Here is a 7550-nt window from a genome sequence, read left to right as displayed (position 1 = left end):
AAAATTGTGTCTTCTGAAAGACCAGCAACCACTCTTTAACTGCTAAATCATCTTTTCAACTCTAACTGTGAACACTTTACAAGAAAAAAAAAAATGTGCTAGCATTCATCAACATGAAACTTAAAAATTCACTAGTAACTAACTATGGGCATGAATAGACTTCTAGTACAATTTTCAGTTATCTTTTTATAAATGTTTGTCATTATATTTAACATAGGTTAACATACCTAATGACTGCAGTGTTTCATAAAATTTAAGACAAAAGCACTGTGTAGAGTTTTGTAAAGGATAAGTTTATTTAAGTCTAATATTCTGCAACAGAGTTTGAAATTATATGATGTAGAAAAGTCATATTCCTTACAATTATCTAGAGTGCTACTGAATATTCAAATGCTAAATCCGTTCTTGCATTTTTAAATGTTAAAATAAAGATATAAGAATTTAGTTAAGATGCTCTTGGTGATTCTAAAGCATAGTAATATCTCAGAAATATAGGTCAAATGGAAATTCCATACACATTTGTGGAAACTAATAGTTACAGATCATTTTTCTCCCATGTTTTCATTACCTTCCCTCAAGATCTCAACTTTGTTCTTTGTAGCTTCCTAAATGCATCAGCTTTGCATTTTCTTGCCATTTTTCTACACTTTCAGGTTATACATCCTCCTGCCATCTGGTGATAATGAATTATTTATTGATCTTTCAGGTGTGAGTTCTCATGATTTCTCCCTACCAGAATGTAGCTTCATTTTCCTTTAGGATTCAGGTATAACCTAATGTCTACTTCTCTCAGAGCACAAATAACAGGCTTACAACTGTATATTCTCTTAAAATAGTATCTGTCAACACTTTTTCATGTCTTTCTACAATGTCACATTTTGTTGAATAATAACAAATTCACAAGATACAATAGTTTCACTGACAGTAATTGCCAAGTAGTCCTTCTTGCCTTGATAGCTTCCTCTGGGAAATTTCTTTTTCAAAATATTATTATTGCCTTTCCACATACATGTAAATACAACCTGCTTGGCTCCATTTAGTGTTGCTTGTGTGCATATGTTTTTTTATAGTGATGACCACTTGATATTGGATAATTATTTAGGGAACTCATCTCTGAAAAAAACTGATTCTTCCTGTCTCAGCAGCTATTGCCTCTAGTTCTTCATCTAGGGGTGGGGTCTTGTGAGAACCATTAACTCCTAACAATTCTCTGAATGTTATCCTTATAACCATAGATGATAACTGTAGCTCACACCCATCATCAAAGACATTTCTTTCTTCATCAGATAGAGACCATTATAGAAAGCCATAAAAATTAGTCAACGTACAGAAAATAGCTGACCATGGGACACCCAGCTCAAGGTAATACAATACAATACAATACAATACAATACAATACAATACAAGTCATACACCAAATGATATGGGAAAGCTGTGAAAGAAGGAATGAAAAGATTGTGAAAGCCAACAGATCAGACTCTCTGCTATGAGAGATCTGAAAAATGACATCAGTTAATAAACAACACTTCTTATGCCTGTCCTGGGCACCCTTCTAAAGTGTTCTGCATGACAACTTCATTTAACTAACTCAATTTCATGATCTATGCATGAGGAAAATAAGCTGCAAAAAATACAAATTTGCAAAAGACTGCAAACAGTAGGAAGATGAGAAAGCAGCAGTGAGTCAAAAGTCTGCAGTCACAAATAGAAGTTCTACAGTTCAAGCCCTTTAAAAAGATTCATCATTATTTTATTTATATGAGGATTTTACCTGCATCTGTATACCATGCATGGGCAGTGCCCCCAGAGGCCAGAAGAGCTCATTCTATCTCCTGGGATTGAAGTTAAAGATGGTAGCAAGCTACCATGTAGGTGATAGGACCTGAACACCGATCATCCAAAAGAGTAGCAAGTGCTCTTAACTGCTAAGCCATCTCTTCATTCTAACTTGAGCCTTCTTTTAGGTAAAAATCCCAGGAAGTTAGAAGGTTGGAAATCTTGAAACATAGCTACTTATAGGGATGATAAGGACAGAAAGGAGGTCTGCATCTTATTTCAAAAGTCTTTCCAGAGAAGTCCAGCAACATTTCATTGAAATATTGCTACATAGCCATGGTGTCTAAGTGAGTCTAGGATGATGAAACTGACAGTAGTCACACAGAGACTCATTCCTCCTTTACAGTGAGGCAACATTTCAAAATTTCTTATGCCTCCAGAGAAACTAAATGAAGACCACCCAATGAGAACAACTGAAGCCTGATTACTCAGAACTTGTTAGAAGTTAGGCATCATCACTCGTATTTTGCAGACTTTCAAAGAAAGACAAAAGAATGGAAAGTTTTGTAACCTAGAGACATCAGGTATGTGCCAATTGACAACTATTGGCTGTAAGATACTGGAAGCAGGATACCTAAAAATAGGCAATCCCATGTGATAACTGATTTTCTCTACTTGAGGTCAAAGGTTAGAGAGGCTAACACTTAGTGATGAAGTGTTGAGGTTGGAACTGATTGCTATAGAGACTGTGGCTCAGACTCATGAATGGTTTGTCACAAAGGCTGTGGGTTTTGGTTGTGCTGATCATTACAAGTTATGGTCCAGTGTTCTGTTTCCTTTTTTTAATCTAAAATCTGGCCACTCCCAAAGAGGCTCTAAACTGCTGTCTGTGAACAAGGAGGTACAGAAGCCTTCTTGAAGTTCATTAAATGAATGGTGGGAAATAACTGTGACCCTAGTAACCAGTAAGTAGAGCAATATTGCAGCCATAGTGAAAAAAATCAGTTTCTCCCTTAGAAAAATGGATACGTGTACAAATAAGTCACTTCTCTTTAAGATCTAGTCTCACAGGTTTCATACACAAACTAAGAAAATTGAGGATTCTCATTTTGCTTATTCAGTGGAGTTACCCATAAGATACTTCATCTGGGTAGCATAAACATTCTACTAGTTTTACAGATGCAACAACCTAACAGCAATTCACTGAGAAGAGACTCTCCAGTAAGAAATCAAAAGGTGACACCCCTCATATGTGCATGCATGTGTGCGTGCATGCATGTGTGCGTGCATGCATGTGCATCTACACACACACACACACACACACACACACACACACTTCTCATAATTTCTGAGATTTAGAAAGTTGCCTTATTTGAATGAAGGGTTTTGGCAAATGTAATTTAGGATTTTGAAATTTAAGATAATGTAGTGAACCAAGTGCATCCTAACATTGATTTCCAAGAATCTTTATAAGCACAAAGCAGAGGAAAACAAATCAGAGAGAAAAAGAGAAGGATCAGAGAAGCAGACTGAACTGACTGCTGTACCAACAGAAGCTGAAAACAGGCAAAGAATCTCCTTTTCCTGTGGCCTTGGTGGGGTACACTACTTTTAAACTTCTGGCCTTCAGAGATCTGAAAGCAATGTCTGCTATTTGTGGCATTGCTTTTTTTTTTTTTTTTTTTTTTTTTTTTTTTTTCAAATTCACAGGAAAGTATAGCATCTTCTAACTGTGATCCCTTTGTTTTAAAGAGAAAAAAAATCCATACACTAGAGTTACGGATGAGGTCACATTTCCTTTTATTTCAGAAGCTGGATACAGACTATTTCCAAGGTCATACTATGGTTGGGGAAATGAGTAGGCTAGGACAAGAGCACTCTTAAAAGTCCTGAGTATTTTTTATAAACCTTAACACAGAGGCTGGGAAAAGGTAGTTGGCCACAGCAGGAAGTTCATGCCCTAACTTCTTGTCTCTGTCCTACAAAAAAGAGGTTTTGTAAATCAAAAAATATGTCATTAGTAAGATGAAAACATCTGAATGTATCACATTCACATTCAGAATGTTCTAAAGTCATAGATATAGTAGATAAACCCCTTTTATCTTTCAAATTAAGGAAAACAAATAAAGTAAAAGCTACATTAATGTGATACTATGTTCAGAGTTAGCCCATATAGACAAAATATACAATTCAAACTATGTGGAAGAATAGAGTATAACTTTAGAGTTTTCTTACTAGCAGATGTTGTCTTGTTCTTTATAAAGCAGCTTCTTATAATAAAAGAATGTTTGTAAGCCACATGGTAACCTTAAAGCAAACATTAGTAGGAAACAAACCAAAATGATAAGCAAGGAATCAACAAGACAATGGAGCCAATCAATTAATTATAAAGAAAGATTGTAATCAAAAGAAAGAAACAATAGCAAAACTAGAATTATAGATTCAGCAATAACTTATCAAGCCTCATACCAAAGTGCATGATTTGACGATCTAACAAGCACAGAGTGACTCCACCAAGGGCGATGTATTGTATACCTCATCTGTAAGAGCATACATGGAACTGAAATCTAGAGGAAAGCAAGAATAGTCACAGCACTAGCACATAAAATATATTTTAAATGAAAAGCAGTAAAAAAGCAGAAAAGGGTGAAAAATAACAGTAACTGAGGCAAGCCAGCAAGAATAAATAATAATGTATTGAACTCAATATCAAATAACATGAATATATAAAGCAAATTTTATAAATGTTAAAGGAAATATATACTACAACATAGTAACACTTGATGAATTCAAAATTCTCCTTTTATTAATGGAAGGATCATTCCCACACTACACTAGCAAACTGAAATTGAACTATACTCACACCCTTAACATATACATATACAAGTGGAGACTGCTTGCCAATCATGTATAAGGCCCTGGGTTCAATATCCAAAAATGTAACAGATAACAAAAAACAGCTGAAATAGATCAACACTGTGCATTTATAATCTATGTTTAAATTGTTTCCAACAAGTACAGAGGAAGAAATCTTCCAAAGTCATTCAATAAGGTCAACATCATCCTGAAACTAAAATCAAGCAAGTAACACAACAAAGTAAAAAGAAAATTACATGTTGCTATTCTTAATGAACATAGATTTTATAATGTTTGCCAGGGGACTAGAGAAATGAACCAGTGTTTAAGAGAACTTGCAGAGGACCCAGTTTCAATTTCCATCACACATGGTGACACCCAACTGTCTGGAATTCCAGGGCTATGATACTTTCTGCTTGCCTCCAAGGTCAGAAGGCACCCATATGCTTCACAATCATATATGTAGACAAACCATCCCTTCGCATAAAATAAATAATGAAAAAATTAAATGTTCACCAAAATTATAGCCAATCCAATGTAACAAGTCTAAGATGAACTTATCAGAGCAATGGTAAGTTTGTTCACCATACATAAGTAAGTAAATATGATATAGTACATCATCAGAATAAAAACCAAAATTCCTATTATTGGGTCTGTAAGATCATTCATCAGGTGATGGAACTTGCTGCCAAGTCTAGTGACTTGAGTTCAATTCCCAGGAATTAATGGGAAAAGGAGTGACTTGATTTCCACAAGTTGTCCTTTGAATTCAACTTGCTCACTAGTGTGTACTGTAGCACATGTACATTCTCTCCTTTTTCTCAGTCTCTGTCTTTGTCTCTCAGCCTTTTAGTCTTTCAGTTTCTGTCTCTCTGTCTCTCTCTGTCTCTCTGTCTCTGTCTCTCTCTGTCTCTCTCTCACACACACAAAATGTAAATTTTTAATCTTAAAATGATCCCAATACATACAGACAAGAACCTGAGAAAATTAGTATCCTACCAAGATAAAACTTTCAAAATTAAGTATAGGAGGAACACAATGAAGGCCATTTATAACAAGCCCACACACAGTTAACATTGCACTGAATAGGAAAAGCTGATATCTCACCTGGAACAAGGTAAAGGTGGATGTCTGCTCTTATCACCTTTATTCAACATTATGCTAGATGTCTGGCAAGAATAATTTATTCAGTGAAAGGAATGACAGGCATCTAAATTGGAAAATAGTTCAATTTGTCATGTAGACAAATACAGCTGTATTTACTAAACACCTCAAAAATTCAGCGATGAAACTATTGTGCTGGTTAGTTTTTGTCAGCTAGACACAAATCTAGAAGAGGGATATTCAACTGAGGAACTGCCTCTATTAGACTGGTCTGTAGCAAGTCTGTGGGTCATTTTTTTGACCCAGATTACTATGCATTGCCATCCCTGGGCAAGTAGGCCTTGGCTGCAAATGAAAGGTAGTTGAGCAAGCCAGTATTCCACCAGGGCCACTGTTTAAGTTCCTGCTTCCAGAATTCTGCTTGTGCCTCCCTTGATCACTGGCTATACCTGTAAGTTAAAATAAAATCTTTCTTTACCTAAGGTTCAATTGTTCAGTGTTTTACAACAAAAACAAAGAATCAAACTGTGACACAAGTCAAGTATGGAAACATAATCATACCCCTATGCAGCATTCATAAAAGTTGACCTAGTAGAACCATCCCCAAATTCCACTCCTAGTTCTACTTGTGTAGCCTGTGTTCCAATAGAGGCTGGTGAAGCTCACAGACACTCAACCATCTGTGCCTCCCTCAAAGCCCAGATTTAGCCTTAGTCACTCACCCATCCAGCCATGGGAATTCTCAAAACCTTACTCACCTGTTCCATCCCCAGGCTTAGCTGCAGTTGCAGTCTTTGTGCTGGTCTAGCCTGGTGAGTGCTCGAGATCTCCCTTCAACCATGCCATGCTCACGCTCTTAAGCACACCTCTAGGAGAGCAGCTTGTGCAGCATCTCAGGAAGATCCAGCCACTTGTTCCACCCACATGCTTTCTTAGTTACCACTGAAGTGGAATCATCCCCACATTTCCAATCAAAAATGAACACTGAGTATCTGAAGGGTAAACCTACCTAACAACTCTTCAAATATGACCAGCCAAGTTTGAGCAATGACAAAATTAAGAGCAAACTTGCATTTAACAGAGATAGGCCTGAAACTCACAAGAGATGTACAACTAATGAATGAAGTCCACATACCCAGGTCACATCACAAAAACACAAATACAAAACACCAAGAAAGTATGTTCCCTTCCCTGAAGCCACTAGCTTTGTATTCTCCAGTGAGAATTGCCTAAATGATACTAAGAAATGTTCTCCAATGAGAATTTCCTAGATAAACCTGAGGGCACAGAATTTAAAAAGAACAATCATAAATTTCATTGAAGAATTCAAAGAAATTAAAGAAGACAAAAACATCTCAGTGGACTTAAAGATGGTAAGAATCGACTGATTTAAGGACAAGAAAATACATAGATAATGAAATGATTGGGACAATTTAGTACTTAAAGACTGAATTCAAGAATGAGGTAGAAATAATTTTTAAAAAGAAAAAAACTCTGAAGATAAATAAAGATGGGGAAAACGCAATAATCCACTTAAAAACTCAGAGGAAAACCAGACTAAATAAAGTGGAAAATATTGCTTTGCTTTTTCTTTGACTATTTGTGTTTATTGTCTTGCTTTGTTCCTTGACTATTTGAATCTATTGTATTGCTAGTTCCTCAACCTAGAACTGACCTTAATACTTGCTTGTAATTAAAATGGTATAAAAGCAAAAAGGAGGAGGGGGGATGGGATAGAAGATTTCTAGGGAGGGAAATGGGGAAAGGGGATGACATCTGAAATGTAAATAAATAAAATAGCCAAGAAAAAAAAG

Source organism: Arvicanthis niloticus, chromosome X, assembly GCF_011762505.2.
Source record: "Arvicanthis niloticus isolate mArvNil1 chromosome X, mArvNil1.pat.X, whole genome shotgun sequence".
Lineage (NCBI taxonomy): Eukaryota > Metazoa > Chordata > Mammalia > Rodentia > Muridae > Arvicanthis > Arvicanthis niloticus.
The sequence above is the reverse complement of the archived record's forward strand: the minus strand, read 5'-3'. Positions refer to the sequence as shown.